Raw genomic sequence first — 20,258 nt, forward strand, 5'->3', positions numbered from 1 at the left:
AAATAAATACAGTAACGAAAGGGTTAATAATTATTATTAACTTGGTGTTTGGAACATAAATTTACTTGAAATTTTGGTGGGAAGTTTTAGTTTAGATCACTTTGAAACAGGAAATTTGTATCATAGCTTTTTTTATTTACTTATTGGTACGGTATTCATCATCATCGTTTAACGTCTGCTTTCCATGCTAGCATGGGTTGGACGGTTTGACTATGGTAATCATCATCATCGTTTAACATCCGCTTTCCATGCTAGCATGGGTTGGACCATTTGACCGAGGTCTGGCAAACCAGATGGCTGCACCAGACCGATCTGGCAGAGTTTCTACAGCTGGATGCCCTTCCTAATGCCAAACCACTCCAAGAGTGTAGTGGGGGCTTTTATGTGCCACTGATAATGGCCATGCTCAAATGGTGCTTTTTATGTGCCACTTGCACAGGTATTGGTTGTTGCTATTTAGAGATGGTCTTTGGAGGACAAAAGTTTCTTATGTAAGAACTACTCATCTCTCATCCAGGTCGTCCCATAGAACACCCCAAACAGGGATTTCGGTTGCACATTAGGAGTCACAGGGTGCTGCTCCATGTGGTCCCATAGTTTCCATCTAACTAGGAATATTAGGGTCTCATCCATTGTCTTGTATTCAAGATCCTCTGCTAGTTCAAAGCCAGGAATCAGATCTGTTAGGTCCTACCAATAACTAAGTCCATGCCCTGCTGCTGACGCTTTGATTTATTGCCATTAAGGTTTTGTCTGTCTCCTACCCTCCGACCTGTCTAGCCAGGTAAGACCTGCCTGAAGATTTCTCTCCCTCTAGCATAGCTCTCCGGGTCAACAGAGCACACAGGCAATTCACCGCGACAATGTACTTGTTAAACTGGCCGTTGACCACACAGTAGTTCTACCGCCCTTTGATGGGTCTTATTTTCGTCCCACAGGGAGTCCAACAATCACCCTCCTCACCAAGCAAGCTTGATGGGGTCGCCAGTTTAGTCGCCAATGACCTGACCATGCGACAGGTTGTACTGGGTTACATGTTACCAGTAGCACTCAAGAGCGACCTGACCAATAGAACTACCGAAGTCGCAAACTGACATGAAATGAGATACATTATCTTATATTCAAGAACATAATTTGTGAGTGCTTTTCAAATACTAAGTACTCCTGTGCATCTGCTATACATAAAACCCTTTCCATCAACCTGGTTGCAATCTTAATGCACCTCTTACAGAACCAGATTTTACACCGAGTTTCACAGTACAGAATTCTTATCTATACTTATTCTTGCACATAGAATATAAACATTTCCCAGACAACAACAGTTCTAGATTTTTCTCCTATTAACTAGAATGTTTGTCTTTGCAAAGTCTACTTTAAAATTTAATCATAATAGGTATCACCATATTGGTACAGTCAAAGTGCTTGCTTCCTAACCATATGGTCTCAGGTTTGATCCTATTGCATGGCACTACAGGCAATGGTTTTTCTATAACCTCAGGCTGACTAATGCCTTTTAAGTGAAATTTAGCAATTCAATTGCTGCATAGACGCCCAGCACGTGGCTAGACATTGTGCTGAAAAATCTTGGTGAATTAAAGAAAGTAAGGAAAAACAAATATAAAATTATGAAAACTCAACACGCTAAACTGAAATGTTGACCCTCTGAAATCCCCTTCCTGTATATCTTTTGCGGTTGTTACTAGCAATCATTTAAGTGAAATGTTAACTGTGTTAATCTAACCCTTCTTGGAGAGCCCCTTCCTCTGGACAAAATCAGTTTAAAAAAAAGGTAAAAAGATAACATTAACTGCAAAAACAGTATGAAGGAGACATTGCAAGCAAGAAGTGTCATCTCTCTCAACTGACTGAAATGCCAAATACAATTCAGAAGACAAAAAAAAATGCTTACTTTTCCCTGCATTGCTATTTTTGTTATATTCTTCAAAGAAATCAGAAATCAGAGATTTTTGGTATTAAATGATCATCCGGATTAAAATGCACTAAAAGGCCATCAGCAAATTCCAGAAGAAGCCGTTTCTTAAAAATTAATCGTTTGATGTTTGACCGAATCAACTAGAAACATAAAAAGCAAAAGTTTTTAAATTAATTTTAAAAAATAAAAAAATTTATTAGAAGACAAATCAAAGAGTTATGTAAAATAGTGTTTTCTTAATGCATTATGTCAAATTTGGAAGAAACAATAAGACATTTTTTACTCTAGGCACAAGGCCCGAAATTTTGGGGGAGGGAGCCAGTCGATCAGATCGACCCCAGTATGCAACTGGTACTTAATTTATTGACCCCGAAAGGATGAAAGGCAAAGTCGACTTCGGCGGAATTTAAACTCAGAACGTAAAAGAAACAATAAGGTATTTGTGGTGCTCACTGTATTGAACCCAGTAAATGGATATGAAAAACTTACACTAGTGACAAACTAAAAACCTAAGGATAGTGAAATATTTTAGCCTTGAACTATTTCATTGTATGAACCACTTCCATTCATTCAAGTCAATATAATATTTAGACAAGGCACTGTGTGTGCATGCATGTACATGCATGTGTGTATATGCACATAAAATGCTATCATGCATAACACATTACCAATAAGTTTTGGGCTCAGTTATCAGTCCTACACTAAACTCTTTTATTGCATTAATAAATCCAGTCATTGCATCTGAGGATAGGCTAAAATGCAGAGTTCAAACATGCATAAATATACACACAGACCAGCCTAATTCTCTTCCTGCAGGCAGAGAAATTTAATTATGAACAAAAAAATTCATTTCACACCTTAACAGAATGTGATTTTAACCCTTTCGTTACCAACCGGCTCTGGCTTTGAGTACAAATGTCTTGTTTTCATAAACTTTGAATTAAAATCTTCCGCCAAACCTTAGTCACAATTTATGTTCCTAACACTAGCTGAATGATAACTAAGTTATTTTACTAAATTCTTTGTTATATTTAAAGTAATTGAAAGAAACACAGAGCATCTCAAAATAAATAGTAACTAAAGGGTTAACAGAATGTGATATTAACCCTTCGTTACCAACCCAGCTGAAACTGGCTCTGGCTTTGAGTACAAATGTCTTGTTTTCATAAACTTTGAATTAAAATCTTCTGCCAAACCTTAGTCACAATTTATGTTCCTAACACTAGCTGAATGATAACTAAGTTATTTTACTAAATTCTTTGTTATATTTAAAGTAATTGAAAGAAACACAGAGCATCTCAAAATAAATATAGTAACTAAAGGGTTAACAGAATGTGATATTAACCTTTCGTTACCAACCCAGCTGAAACTGGCTCTGGCTTTGAGTACAAATGTCTTGTTTTCATAAACTTTGAATTAAAATCTTCTGCCAAACCTTAGTCACAATTTATGTTCCTAACACTAGCTGAATGATAACTAAGTTATTTTACTAAATTCTTTGTTATATTTAAAGTAATTGAAAGAAACACAGAGCATCTCAAAATAAATATAGTAACTAAAGGGTTAACAGAATGTGATATTAACCCTTTCGTTACCAACCCAGCTGAAACCGGCTCTGGCTTTGAGTACAAATGTCTTGTTTTCATAAACTTTGAATTAAAATCTTCTGCCAAACCTTAGTCACAATTTATGTTCCTAACACTAGCTGAATGATAACTAAGTTATTTTACTAAATTCTTTGTTATATTTAAAGTAATTGAAAGAAACACAGAGCATCTCAAAATAAATATAGTAACTAAAGGGTTAACAGAATGTGATATTAACCCTTTCGTTACCAACCCAGCTGAAACTGGCTCTGGCTTTGAGTACAAATGTCTTGTTTTCATAAACTTTGAATTAAAATCTTCTGCCAAACCTTAGTCACAATTTATGTTCCTAACACTAGCTGAATGATAACTAAGTTATTTTACTAAATTCTTTGTTATATTTAAAGTAATTGAAAGAAACACAGAGCATCTCAAAATATATATAGTAACAAAAGGGATAACGGAACCCCAATGATTTATATACATACATTTTCATGTATATGTGTAAGTACATATTTTACGTACTTACATCTGTACATGTGTGTACTAATGTATGCACAGATTTCATGTGCATGTACATATGTAAGCATTTATAATTTTTAAATTAAAGGTGAACTTACAGCATCTCTGTTGCTTTCTTAACCCCCAATTTTGCATATTATATCCCCCTCCCCCACTTTTTATCACCTTCTATCTCACTCCACCTCAAAGATATAATGCACAAACTCTCTCTTATTCTGTTTACATTAGTAGAACATTGAATATAGACAAACATCTTTGGAAAGAAGACAAAATTCCTCCTCATACCCAACTATCTTCAATGATTCATGGAATTTTAAAACATTTTGTTTTTCTACATACAACCCAAAATTAATCACCCAAAAAGTTTGTGGGTGTAAATAGAAATATTTTTTTTTATCTATCTTGTCTGAGTGATAAATGCTAAAAATCAAATGTACTGAAAATAAATTTTTGCTAAATGTAACAAAACAAACACTAGTTAAATTATAAGGTATTGGCTTAAGAAAACCTGGCTTTTTGTGGGCCCTTAACTTTTCTCTATTTTCACAGTGGAAATATTGCTGGTAAATTTAGCAGCTTGTTTCATTATTTAACTAACATTAATCCAGTCAACTTTACCCTTCTTTCACCTAGGGGTCAATGTAATTTAATTGTCCTTTACCCTCAAAATTGCTAACCTTGTGCTAAAATAAAAAAAAAAGTTATTTGAATAAAGAATAAAATACCAAACCTGCTACTAAGGGAGTCTTTATAAGCATGACCAAATTGCTAGAAATAGCAGTCAAAGGCGGCGAGCTGGCAGAAACGTTAGCATGCCGGACGAAATGCTTAGTGGTATTTCATCTGTCTTTACGTTCTGAGTTCAAATTCCGCCAAGGTCGACTTTGCCTTTCATCCTTTCGGGGGTCAATTAAATAAGTACCAGTTATGCACTGGGGTCAATATAATCCACTTAATCAGTTTGTCTGTCCTTGTTTGTCCCCTTTAAGTTTAGCCCCTTGTGGGCAATAAAGAAATAAGAAATAGCAGTCAAATCACCCTCAAATCACACAATACCAACTTAAGGATATTTTAAACAATGTAGTCATTAAACCACCCACTATATTTATGGGGAAAATATCTTTTTTTTTAAATGGTCACATTGGGAACATCTTCAATCATAGCTCTGCTTCATCAGGCATGACATGAGGGTAGACTGCAGCAAAAGATTCTGTAAGGAGGAATTTAACCAATACTCTGAAGTACATGTAACGAGAGAAACTTATTTATCGCAAATAACCAGTTGTTTGGCCATGTATGCTTTCACAATGGACGAGCCCTCTCGCTCCCCATTTTAGCCCAGCTGAATCATAATTCGGGAAAATTAAATAAATGTGGATGAGAAACAAATGGGGGATGGTCTGGATATTTGCAATAGAATGGCCCTGAATTCTGCTAAGGGTAACAAAGAACCAAGGTTGTGGTTTAACTCCAGGTTAATTCTAAACAAGTAAACCTATGACCAAAGGCAATCCAGCAATGACTGCTCTACCTTTTCCCAATAAACACTATCAAATGTGTCCTTTTAAATTTTGACAGTAAGATAGGGTTTTTGGACATTTGGCTGCTACTTCTAAGCACTCAAGCAACCACATATAGGCTGTCTCACTGGTAGAAATCTTGCTAATAGAACAGTCTAATAGTGTTGGTGTTAAACAGGATGACTGACTGTATCACCAATAAAATCCACTGGTTATTAATGTTTTTATATAACTGCATCCCACCATAACGTCTTTCCCCACTAAGCATCAATTTCTAACTAAGGAGACTACATTCTTATACGAAGATGACAAAGATGTGTAGAAGAGATGTTATAACCTTTAAACGGTTGGGCCCCAACAAGTGGCAATATGTATGGAAAACTATAAGTTTAGTGTTTAAATCGGCCAAATCCGGCCCAACATATTCTACATGTTTTATATTCAAACTGGTGATATCTAGCCTCTCACTCCTAACCTACAATATCATTCTGAAAATAAACAATCACATCATTGAAACCTCAAAGCTGTAAGATAATCCAGGATTAATTCAAAACAATTTGAGTGAAAAAGTATTACAGTTAACAGAGTAATCTGAACACTAAAGGGTTAAAGCAATAATAATGTTTGTACCTTGCCTGAGAGTATGATTTTGTTTTAACTTTTTTGCAACCATATTTCTGTTAAAATAAACTGCTTTTGTCTCAAATAATTTACAAAAAGTTTTTTTTTAATTTTAAATTAAAACCAGCAAAATTTTATGTTAATTTATGCTCTAAACATAGATTAATAATGGTGAAGTTATTTTACTAAATACTTTGTATTTAGGAAAATAACTGACATTATTAACCCTTTCGTTACCAACCCGGCTGAAACCGGCTCTGGCTCTGAGTACAAATGTCTTGTTTCCTTAAGTTCTGAATTAAAATCTTCCCCCAAACCTTAGTCACAATTTATGCAACTAACAGTAGCTGAATGATAACTAAGTTATTTTACTAAATTCTTTGTTATATTTAAAGTAATTGAAAGAAACACAGAGCATCTCAAAATAAATACAGTAATGGAAGGGTTAAGCTATGTTTTATAACATAGATTAGCATGAAATTTTGATGAACGGTTTTAAGTTAGATCACTTTAAAACAAGGAAATTTGCGCCATAGAATCAGGGATAGTGGTTTCAGACAGGTTGGTAACAAAAGGGTGTTAATGAGATCCTGAAAGCTTTGAATGGTGGCATTCATTCAATCTGTTCAGGTAACTTGAAGAATAAATAACTTACCTTAAATGTTATAGCTGGGTAAACCTTATTGGTACTCAACATCACATTACAGCACCAAACATTGTTGGTGTTCTTTAGATCAAGGGTTCCACTCTTCCAGCTGACATTGCCAGTCTTTTGAGTATAATACTTAATGGAACCAGACCATTCAAGTGTATCTGGAAGCTTCATGCTGATGGTGCTAGGTGAATGAGCTGCAATTCTGAAACAAAAAAAGGGCCTATAAAAATAATATGTTAACAAGCAGTACTTGTAGAAATTACTTGATTATTTCGAGAACTGTAAGATGATCAAAAGTTTATAGAGAACCAGATAATATATAATTGCTTTTGAAATTGATTTTTTTCAAACCTTTGATGCTTTAACTCTTTAGTATTTAAACTGGCCATATCCGGCCAAAATATTTAATCTGTTTTATGTTTGCCAGCTCCGTCTGGCACCTGTGCGGGTGGCACCTAAAAAGCACCTACTACACTCACGGTGTGGTTGGCGTTAGGAAGGGCATCCAGCTGTAGAAACACTGCCAGATCAGACTGGGCCTGGTGCAGCCTTCTGGCTTCACACACCCCAGTTGAACCGTCCAACCCATGCTAGCGCGGAAAGCAGACGCTAAATGATGATGATGATGATGATGTTCAAACTGACCAGATCCAGGCTCTCACACCCACCCTACAATGTTATTCTACATTAGGTAATTACACCATCAAGATCTTGAAGATATGAGATAATCCATGATTAATTCAAATCAATGTGAATCAATAAGCATTATGTTTGATAGAATAATCAGAACACTAAAGGGTTAAATGGTGTAAAAGTCCAAATACATAGTATTTAATGGGCAGTCTTAGGAAACAACATCTCTGAAAGCTATTGTCCTTGTTATGCATCTGATAATTATCTGGAGTGTTGCTATTGGTTTTCATTTTACATCAAGAAGTAAACGATATTAACTATGGAAAGAAATCAAAAACATCTATAATATTCTGCTACTGTATGACTGTGTTAGTAAAGCTTCAACAAACGTTAATATGCTGTATTACATCCTTATTTTCGTAACAGTGAAAAGTTCATATGGCTAAACTTGAACTATGTGGTCCTAAATCCACAGCACCTCGGGCAAGACTCTTCTACAAAAGCCTCAAGTGAAATTCAGTCAACAGGAGCGTAGGAGTGGCTCTGTGGTAAGTAGCTTGCTTACTAACCACATGGTTCCGGGTTCAGTCCCACTGCGTGACACCTTGGGCAAGTGTCTTCTACTATAGCCTTGGGCCGACCAAAGCCCTGAGTGAATTTGGTAGATGGAAATTGTGTCTGTGTTTGTCCCCCCAACATCGCTTGACAACCGATGCTGGTGTGTTTACGTCCCCATAACTTAGTGGTTCAGCAAAAGAGACCGATAGAATAAGTACTAGGCTTACAAAGAACAAGCCCTGGGGCGATTTGCTTGACTAAAGGTGGTGCTCCAGCATGGCCACAGTCAAATGACTGAAACAAGTAAAAGAGGGGCAGTATGGAAGATCAGTGTGTGTGTGTGTGGTTGTGTGTGTAGAGAGAGAGAGTTAGAAAGAGAAAGAGTGATTACATTTATGCTGCTTAAAACCAGTATTATCAATAGTAACATTGTGGTTCAACAAATACAAATTGATAAAGCACCAAACTTTAAAATAATAAGATTGATATGCTTGACCAAACTCTTGAAGGCAGTGCCCCAGCATCACTGCCACCCCATAGCCATCGTCATCATCGTTTAATGTCCGCTTTCCATGCTAGTAGCATGGGTTGGAAGATTTGACTGAGGACTGGTGAACCAGATGGCTGCACCAGGCTCCAATCTGATCTGGCAGAGTTTCTACAGCTGGATGCTCTTCCTAACACCAACCACTCCGAGAGTGTAGTGGGTGCTTTTATGTGCCACTGGCACGAGGGCCAGTCAGGCAGTACTAGCAACGGCCATGCTCAAATGGTGTTTTTTACGTGCCGCCTGCACAGGAGCCAGTCCAGCGGCACTGGCAACAACCTCGCTCGAATGTTTTTTCACGTGTCACTGGCACAAGTGCTGCTAGTAAGGCGATGCTGGTAACGATCACATTTGAATGGTGCTTTTTACGTGCCACCGGCATGGAAGCCAGTTAACTGTTCTGACAACGATCACGCTCGGATGGTGTAAAAGATTAAATGAATAAAAAGATATATAAATACTATAATTTATTAACATTATTATAACTGCAACAATTATATATTTACAAACATACTTGACGTGACTGTCTTCAGTAACTCCTTGACTCACACTTGGCCCTTACGTATGTATTTGCATTCACACATATTGTGACATATATAAAAATATACAGAAGATTTTCCCATTCTTGTTGCAAAATAACTATCTTATACACCAAGATACAATTCAAGAATACTTCAAACACAGTGCAACATCTTGATATTCTTCCTATCACTCTTTCCAGTTTAAACCTCCCATATCACTTTTATCGTTTTCCTCTTGAATGCTTAAACTCAACCCCCTCATTTCTTACAATTTTCTGTTTTACTTTCTCTCCCTCTCCCTGTCATGTCAGTGGAGGCACATGGCCTAGTGGTTAGAGCAGCAGACTCGCGGTCGAGAGGTCGCAAGTTTGAATCTCAGACCAGGTAATGTGTATGTTTATGAGCGAAACACCTAAGCTCCACGCAGCTCCGGCAGAAGGAAATGGCGAACTTCAGTTGACTCTTTCGCCACAACTTTCTCTCACTCTTTCCTCCTGCATCTTGCAGCTCACCTACGACGGACCGGCCTCCCGTCCAGGTGGGGAACCTATACGCCAAGGAAACCGGCCCTTATGAGCCAGGCGTGGCTCAAGAAGGAATGTCAGAGCTTTACACAAAAAGCATGTAAGAACATATTGTATTAATATAACAATTCACAAGACAGAGTTTATAACAGATTGATGACTGTGTATAGCTTGTGTCATAAATTTGCTTCTTAACCCTATGGTTTTCAGCTTTGTCCTACTGCATAACAGCTAGGGTAGATGTCCTCTATTGTAGCTTCAAAGAAAATGCTGCTTTCTCAGTGAATTTGGTGGACAGGAACTGTACAAAGCTCATTATACAAAGGAGTACTGGAAAGCTCCTGGCTTTGAGTAAAAGAAAATACAGGAGTATCAGTTAATTATGATTTTATTCAACATATTCCTCTCTCAAATTCACACTTATTGAAGTGGCTCTTCAGTTTTTTTTAAGCCCTGTAAAAGAACTTGGAAATTTAGGCTTCCAACCAGGCCTTCAGTGATACCCTTAAAGTTTGAAACTTTTCAGCACCTCCTCCTGTGTGCATATGTATGTGCCTATGTAACTGTTAGAATTCAGGGCATTTTTTATGAAAAACAGCCGAGCAACAAATGGTGAAATTCATCATCATTTCCCATCAGCAAATCATGAGGTGTGTTTGGTTTGCAATTTCAAAGATTTGTAGAATAAGAGATTTTTTTTTTTTTTTTAAGTTTTAAATATTTTAAAAATGATTGAATGGCCATGACCGGAACATGTTGACCATAAACCTGCAGAATCAAGAATGTCCTGGAGCAAGCTAACGACAACCTCTGTTGACACAACCCTTAATTAGCTTGTGTGTGCATGCACAAACACACACATGCATTCTGACCATTGATCTGTTTGATCTCTGGGTGTGAAGTAAGATAATGTACAATTAACACAAGTTTAAGTAGTTTGATTTATATACATTATAGTTGTCATTCCTCTTTCAATCATGACTACAACTATTAACTGCCCTCAACTCTATCACCATATCAATTACGATCACCACCACTACTACTACTGACCACCACTCAATATTAAATTTACAAAAAGGTTTCTCAGACCAATATTATTACACTGAAGTGGTTTAGACCAATGTAATGTATCCAATCAAAACATGGTTTTTTTTATGCAAACAGCATAGGGTTAAGAGTGGCTGCGTAGGAGTGGCTGTGTGGTAAGTAGCTTGCTTACCAACCACATGGCTCCTGGTTCAGTCCCACTGTGTGGCACCTTGGGCAAGTGTCTTCTACTATAGCCTCGGACCAACCAAAGCCTTGTGAGTGGATCTGGTAGACGGAAACTGAAAGAAGCTTGTCATATATATGTATATATATGTGTTTGTGTTTGTCCCCCCCAACATCGCTTGACAACCGATGGTGGTGTGTTCACATCCCCGTAACTTAGCAGTTCGGCAAAAGAGACCGATAGAATAAGTACTAGGCTTCCAAAGAATAAGTCCTGGGGTCGATTTGCTCGACCAAAGGCAGTGCTCCAGCATGGCCACAGTCACATGACAGAAACAAGTAAAAGAGTAAAAGAGAGAGAGAGCATTTTACAAACAGTAAATCTTCATTAGACCATACAAACAGGAAGAAATATATCTGTTTTAGCTGATCGTCCAAGTTAATACTGCACACATATGTATGCTATTAGAAATGTATAGATTCTATGTTGAACTTGATATACATCAAGAAAATTGCAGAAAAGACAGTAAATACAGTTTTACTTTATAAAACAAATTTATCATCATCATTTTTATCATATCAGAACCAAAATCGAAGTCGATCAACATCAATGGAAATTGCGGCTGTGATACCAGTGCCGGTGACAAGTAAGCGAACCATCCGATTGTGGCTGTTGCCAGCGCCGCCCCGACTGGCCTCCGTGCCGGTGACACGTAAAAAGCACCATCCGTTCGTGGCCATTGCCAGCGCCGCCCCGACTGGCCTCCGTGCCGGTGGCATGTAAAAGCACCATCCGTTCATGTCCGTTGCCAGCCTCGCCTCGCCCCCGTGCCTGTGGCACATAAAAGCACCATCCATTCGTAGCCATTTGCCAGCACCGTCTGGCACCTGTGCGGATGGCACGTAAAAAACACCCACTACACTCGCGGAGTGGTTGGCATTAGGAAGGGCATCCAGCTGTAGAAACACTGCCAGATCAAACTGGGCCTGATGCAGCCTTCTGGCTTCACAGACCCCAGTTGAACCGTCCAACCCATGCTAGCATGGAGGGCGGACGCTAAATGATGATGATGATGATGGTGATTTTAACAACCATTTTTCTATGCTAGCATGAGTCAGACAGAGTTCATTGATGCACATTTTCTATGACCAGATGCCTTTCCTGTCATCAACTGTAAAAATTGGATGAGGTTAAAGGGTGACCAATCATACAGGAGTTAAAAGAGAGAAGAGATGATTGACAGTATAGAAAAAGGGATAGGGTTAGATGAAGAGCAGCAGAATAGTGATAATAATAATCATCATCATCATCATCGTTTAACGGCCACTTTCCATGCTAGCATGGGATGGACGGTTCAACTGGGGTCTGGGAAGCCAGAAGGCTGCATCAGGCCCAGTCTGATCTGGCAATGTTTCTACGGCTGGATGCCCTTCCTAACGCCAACCACTCTGTGAGTGTAGTGGGTGCTTTTTACGTGCCACCGGCACAGGTGCCAGACGGGGCTGGCAAACGGCCATGGTCGGATGGTGCTTTTTACGTTGTCACCGGCAAGGTTGGCAACGGCCACGTTCGGATGGTTCACTTACGTGCCACTGGCACTGGTATCACAGCTGCAATTTCCATAGATGTTGATCGATTTCGATAATAATAGAAGAGAGAGGAGTGGGTGAAAGTAAGATGACATGGTGTTGTGTATGTATATATAATTACCGTGGTATGGAAATCAGGTAAAAAAAATGTAAATTCATTTAAATAACCAATACTCTCCACACTATATACCGAGTGCTCTCTCCCTCTTTCATTTACAAACTGCAACATTTGAATGTATGAATGTGAGCATAATTCAAATTCTGTGCATCTGTTGAATTGTTAAACAAATGAGAGTGGGGTGCATTGTGCAAATTGTAGAGAGAGCAGATGGTTGATAGAAACTGAAAGGCGGCGAGCTGGGAGAAACGTTAGCACGCCGGGCGAAATGCGTAGCCGTATTTCATCTGCCGCTACCGACTTTGCCTTTCATCCTTTCGGGGTCGATAAATTAAGTACCAGTTACGCACTGGGGGGGGGGGGGGGGTCGATGTAATCGGCTTAATCCGTCTGTCTGTCCTTGTTTGTCTCCTGTGTTTAGCCCCTTGTGGGTAGTGAAGAAATAGGTATTTCGTCTGCTGCTACGTTCTGAGTTCAAATTCCGCCGATGTCGACTTTGCCTTTCATCCTTTCGGGGTCGATAAATTAAGTACCAGTTACGCACTGGGGATCGATGTAATCGACTTAATCCGTCTGTCTGTCCTTGTTTGTCTCCTGTGTTTAGCCCCTTGTGGGTAGTAAAGAAATAGGTATTTCGTCTGCCGTTATGTTCTGAGTTCAAATTCCGCCGAGGTCGACTTGGCCTTTCATCCTCGATAAATTAAGTACCAGTTACGCACTGGGGATCGATGTAATCGACTTAATCCCTTTGTCTGTCTTTGTTTGTCCCCTCTATGTTTAGCCTCTTGTGGGCAATAAAGAAATAAGAAAAAAGAAACTGAGTGTTTATCCTGTAACTCATGTAATATGCCATCATAAAGTTCGAGCAAGAGCTGACAGACAGAGGTGTGAAACTCAAGTTGTGAGATAAGCATTCAGTTTCCGTTGGTTCTATATTATAAAGGGAGTAAGAGAGAGGAAGGAAACACTTGACTCAACATCTCTATCTTGTAGAAAATAAAACCACAGTCTAAGATGTGAAACATTGTATTGTGCTTAAGCACTTTGTTACGTATTTCACCGAAACTAAAAGGAAAGCGTAAAAAACTTAGAAAACCACTTAATCTTCTCTGAACCACAAGAATTGATACTTAATTCAAATTTCTATAGTAATAATGCCCTGAGACATAGGTGCAGGAGTGGCTGTGTGGTAAGTAGCTTGTTTACCAACCACATGGCTCCGGGTTCAGTCCCCCTGCGTGGCACCTTGGGCAAGTGTCTTCTACTATAGCCTCGGGCCGACCAAAGCCTTGTGAGTGGATTTGGTAGACAGAAACTGAAAGAAGCCCGTCGTATATATGTATATATATATATGCGTGTGTGTGTTTGTGTGTCTGTGTTTGTCTGCCTAGCGTTGCTTGACAACCGATGCTGGTGTGTTTATGTCCCTGTTACTTAGCGGTTTGGCAAAAGAGACTGATAGAATAAGTACTGGGCTTACAAAAGAATAAGTCCCGGGGTCGAGTTGCTCGATTAAAGGCGGTGCTCCAGCATGGCCACAGTCAAATGACTGAAACAAGTAAAAGAGTAAAGAGAGACACACATACACACTGATATAATACCAGTCTTTTGTTGTGAGTTTTCTCCCATAGCTGCAACTAAACTCATCATTGCAAACCATGCAAATGAGAAAATACCTGTTAATTATATGGTGCTTCACCTCATGGGATATGTTTACAGCTAGGAAGACTGATTCATGGAGAGCAAAGCATCTTGAAACACAAGTATTGAAATCTTTACATGTTCATTAGACTTGTTAAAAAAAACAGCCAAATATCCTGCAAATCACAACCATCAAGAGTGGCTGTGTGGTAAGTAGCTTGTTTACCAACCACATGGTTCCGGGTTCAGTCCCACTGCGTGGCCCCTTGGGCAAGTGTCTTCTGCTATAGCCTTGGCCGACCAAAGCCTTGTGAGTGGATTTGGTGACGGAAACTGAAAGAAGCCTATCGTATATATGTACATATATATATATATGCGTGTGTGTTTGTCCCCCTAGCATTGCATGGTGTGTTTATGTCCCCGTTACTTAGCAGTTCGGCAAAAGAGACCAATAGAATAAGTACTGGGCTTACAAAAGAACAAGTCCCGGTGTCGAGTTGCTCGATTAAAGGCAGTGCTCCAGCATGGCCGCAGTCAATTGACTGAAACAAGTAAAAGAGTATCTAAAAACAATGATACATTAAAAAATGTAGTTACTGATATATAAGCAGATGTAATGGTCACTACCAGAATGTTTTGGATCATAAATTTACTCATTCAAGGCTGACCAGGAGCTTAGCAATAACAAATCTTTCATTCAATACAAAATACTTACAAATTTGTCCAACTATACCAGCATGGAAAATGGACATTAAATGATTTTTTTTTATTATTTGTTTTAGACATTTGGCTGCAGCCATGCTGGAGCACCACCTTTAGTTGAAATCATACCCAGGACTTATTTTTTGTAAGCCTAGTACTTATACTATGTCTCTTGTCGAACTGCTAAGTTACGGGTTATAAATACACCAACATCAGTTGTCAAGCTCACACACACACACACACACACACATACATATATACGACGGGATTCTTTCAGTTTCCGTCTATCAAATCCACTCACAAGGCTTTGGTCAGCCTGAAGCTATAGTAGAAGACACTTGCCCAAGGTGCCATGCAGTGGGATTGAACCCAGAACCATGTGGTTGGTAAGCAAGCTACTTAGCACACAGCCATTCCTGAGCCTATGATGAGGAGATCTATCTATTATTACATTGAATTAGTTTTCAATGTTTGTTTATTCATCAATCTAATCAACATCATGATCATTACATCCACATTTCCCTTGCTGGCATGGGTTAAGATTTATTGCAGCAGTATTCTATGATCTGATGCCCTTCTTGTAGCTAGCCCATATCCATTTTTCAAGGAGGTAGGACGGGCTGTGAAAGGGGTCTCAGAGAGTAGCATCCATGCCTTCCTGAGCTACTGTTCCACCACATTTCTTAAAAATCGTGGTAGAGGCCTTGGTCTCTGGGCCACTTGTGTCTAGAAACTGAAGTTGGGGGTAAGCAAGGGCATGCACCCTGTAGAAATTCCAGCTCCAAAAAAGCCTCACATTAGCAAAGGAGAATGGGCACCAGCCAGCCTCAAAGGTTGGGATGGACTGCACATACCTACCTCGGTTGCTATGGCAATGAGGTAGATCCAGCCACCCCCGTTAACGGGGACAAAACCTGAATTTAAAGCACTGGATGATGATGATGATGAAGTAAGATATTTTTATTCAACTGTTGATGTGTCTTCATACATTAACAAGTAAATATAACACTCCATCCCTTAATGTCAATGCAAAGACACAAGGCAAATACTCAGGTACATACTCAGAGGCTTCCATGCAGCTTTTGATAAATTTCACTCAGAAAGCAGTGGTCAACTCAAGGCTGCTAGAGTAGAAGAGAATATAAAACTCGGCTGTTTCGCTTTATTTCTTTCCTATCATGTTTTCCCTGAAGAAGGACTATCTGACACATTAGAATTTTCCACTCCCTATGTCAAGCTCACAGAACTCTTTTTGTCAATCTCACTAGTTAATACAAGTTTTGCCAATACAGACCAACACCAGTCTCTGAGTTCTGTTTGGTCTCTGCATTGGGTCATACCATAAATAATGTGGATTTTTTACATTTGCATACACTAAATGTCAGAGGGGGACAGGATAAACTACCTGTATCAACTTGCTATAAAAGCAGGTAGGAATTTTACCTTGTACTTATTCTTAGTGCAAATTTTGAAGAGTGCAGTTCGATTTTAATAGTTTTTTTTTTTTTCAAAGCTATAATGGAAGTGACAAAGGAGCATATTCAGCATATTTTGGTTTTATGAGTTCAATAAAGGCAACAACGCAACAGAATGTGTGAGAAATATTAATGCAGTGTATGGGGATCGGATAATAAGCGCAAGCCAGTGTCAACAGTGGTTCCACAAATTCCAAACTGGAAACTACAACCTAGAAAACAAGCCTCATCCTGGAAAATCTGTGGAGCTCAATGAGGACGTCCTGCAAACCCTGGTGGGACAAAATCCCATCGTAACTGTTGAGGAACTAGCAGAGAAGCTTGGATTTGGTCATTCAACCATTCATTGACATCTGCGTGCCATCGGAAAAGTCAACAAACTCGGTCAACGGGTTCCTTACAAACTTTCCAAGTGTAATTGTGTACAGGGAGTGAATGTGTGCTCTTCTTTGCTGTCATGTCTAACAAATGAACCTTTTTTGGACTGAATAGTGACTTGGTGACAAGAAATGGGTTCTCTATAAAAATGTCAAGTGCCAAAGACAGCAGGTAGGGAAAGGAGAAACACTGGCACCCCGGGCTAAAGAAGGTCTTCACCCACATAAGGTGTTGTTATCTGGTGAGACAGAAAGGGTTTAGTCCACTTTGAACTTTTAACCCTTTAGTGTTCGCATTATTTTGCCAAAACTAATGCTTTTTTATCCACACTGTTTTGAACTAATCATGCATTATCTTGTAGCTATGAGATTTTGATGAGGTAGCTGTTAATTTTTAAAACGATATTGTAGGGTTGGTGTGAAAAACCAGATCTGGCCAGTTTGAACATAGCACAGGCAGAATACTTTTGGCCGGATATGGCCGGTTTAATTGCTAAAGGGTTAAACCCAAACCAAATGATAAAGATCTACAGTAAGCAGCTTGAGTGGCTTAGGTCAGTGCTAGAAGAAAAGCAACCGTCTTTGTTTTCAAGATGAAAGGAATTCTCCCATTAGGATAATGCTTGGCCACATACAACGAGGATGATATTCCAAAGACTGGAGCAGTTTGAATGGGAAACAATGCCCCACCCACCATATTTGTTGGACATTGCCTCATCTGATTATCATTCATTCCAGTCTTCAAAATCATTTGGACAGAAAAAATATGAATTCTGTAGATAAGGTAAGAGCAGTACTGGAGAAGTAGTTTTCATCATGGACAAGTGAATTTTGAAAGAGGGGCCTTGCAAGTTTACCAGATACTTGAAAGAGCATTGTAGAAATTGAAGGAGTATAATTTAGATTAAAAAAGAACTTTGTTTATCTTAATTTTGAAAAAAGTACAAAAATAAAAACACATTATTTATAGGATGACCCAATAGAATATGCCTGCTCAAGAGGGAAAGAACCCAAAACTATATGGTTTTGAGTGAACTTCTTAAACAAGCAGCCATACCTGTGCCTTTATATAGATATATATAATTTAAGGCTAACTGAAGAGAACTACAACCAGAGTTTGTGTTCATTGGCAATATGACTCACCCAAAGTAGAAAATCAGTTTCAAATCAGAATTAATGCAAAATAAATTCAACAACAATTGCATCATCATTTTTATTGTCTACTTTTCTATGCTTGAATGGGTCAGACAAAATTCATTGAAACAGACTTTCTATGGTCGACTGCTCCTCTTGTTGAAAATTCTCAACTGTTTCCCAGCTGAGAACTCTAGAGTTCACTAATCACGAAAATGGCTTTAACCAACCTGTTTTTCATGAAAAACTACAAATGACCACCACCAATTGTAGGACTGAAATTTATCTACAATTAGTCCACAATGACATGACAAGTATATAAACACACGATGGACTTCTTCCAGTTACTGTGAAATCAACAGCCTTCAGTCAAGCAAGGTGAGTTTATAAATCAATTTAGTTGTCTTATAAATGTTAATGCCCAGATAAATGAGAGCAATGTGCGTTTTTCAAACCTCATATTTCTTTGTATAAAATTGTCCAGTTGTCATGGCTACTGGGATGCTTAGATGTAAAATAGCCACCAGTATGAGAACACAAGAGAAGTGTTTTATAAAAAGATATGTAAAAGATCATAAACAGACAATCAATGAAATTGTAAATCTAAATGACCTTTTAAACTCTTAGGGGATTTTAGTTGAGCTCCAGGTCAGCCTAGCAATGATTGCTAAGCTGACCCATAAATAATGTGTTTTTTATTTTTATACTTCTTTTATTTTTCAAAATTAAGATAAAGTTCTTTTTTAATCTAAATTATACTCTCCTTCAATTTCTACAATGCTCTTCCAACTATCTGGTAAACTTGCAAGGCCCCTCTTTCAAAGTCCACTTGTCCATGATGAAAACTACTTCTCCAGTACTGCTCTGACCTTATCAACAGAATTCATATTTTTTCCGTCCAAATGATTTTGAAGACTGCAGAATGAATGATAATCAGATGAGGCAATGTCCAACAAATATGGTGGGTGGGGCATTGTTTCCCATTCAAACTGCTCCAGTCTTTGGAACATCATCCTCGTATGTGGCTGAGCATTATCCTGATGAAGAATTCCTTTCATCTTGAAAACGAAGATGGTTGCTTTTCTCCTGGAAAGATGACATCATTCCAGATATGACTATCCCATCTTTTGAGAGTGTAGCTAAGATTACATTACCCAACATTTTCTATTGAATATGATAGTGTGATTTCAAGATCTGGCTACTATTACTAGCAAAATGATAGGAGATAGTTTTACCACAGTTATCTCAAAATGCACACCATATGGAGGAAGAAGCAGTAAAAAATTTGATATTGGGTACTGAGGATAAAGGGAGGGGTGGAAATGTGACATACAGTTCTTTTTAGTTTTTGTCTATTGAAATAATTTGAATGTCATATTACAAATTAGTCATTTGTGAATAAGCAAATAAACAAAACCAAAAATATTCTATTGTGTCTGGGGAGAGCCATTTTCTTTTTGTGCTTTTTGAAAAGTTTGCAAGACGCAACGAAAATTTTAGGACAATAAAAATAAGAAAAACGTGGAAATTTTACCGGTGAGTGTGTGTTACATAATAAGACACAAAAAGAATATGTCTCTCCCCAGACACAATAGAATATGCTTCAACACAAGAACTCATATGAAGAATATTGCAAACCAAATCCAAAAACAAAAATATACTGTCTTATGCTTATAGCAAGATGGTCACCCATATCAAACTAGAACTCCAGACTGGGGGAAGGACATTGATGAAGTCTTGATAAAAGTAAAAGGATTATTTACATTTGACGGATATTTGTCCTCATCTTGTTTGTTGTTAACACAACATTTTGGCTGATATACCCTCCAGCCTTCTTCGGGTGTCTTGCGAAAATTTTGAACCTGGGTTCTCATAACTAAGGTATTTTTTCGATGATATTATTATTATTATTGTTGTTTTTGTTCAGGTCACTGCTTGGAATCGAACTTGGAATCTTGGGGTTAGTAGCCCACGTTCTTAACCACTACACCATATGAAAAAGGATGATAATTATAAAAGTTTGAGAAACACTTTTAAGATATCATAAAGCTAAGTGACAAATCTTCACATCAACAGATAACACATCCAGGTAAGCTGGAACTTATTTTTGACAGCTAAGTGAACTGAGACAATGTTATTTACCAACTATATTTTTCAACTATGGCTTTTGAAACCAACGCTATTTGCGATCCTTCCGCAGAATCATTCTAGTCTTACTGGGGAACGGTTTCATGGTACATGGTACAGAAACAGCAAAATTCCTGCAGTAAATTTGAACTGCTGAGCCATGTACAGCAAATAATCTGATATGTAATGTACTATGGGTCATCTTCCCTCAACATTTAAGGATACAACTTGGTCCTCAATCAGGACCAACAGTCTATGGAAG

Source organism: Octopus sinensis, linkage group LG9 (genome assembly GCF_006345805.1).
Source record: "Octopus sinensis linkage group LG9, ASM634580v1, whole genome shotgun sequence".
Taxonomy (NCBI): domain Eukaryota; kingdom Metazoa; phylum Mollusca; class Cephalopoda; order Octopoda; family Octopodidae; genus Octopus; species Octopus sinensis.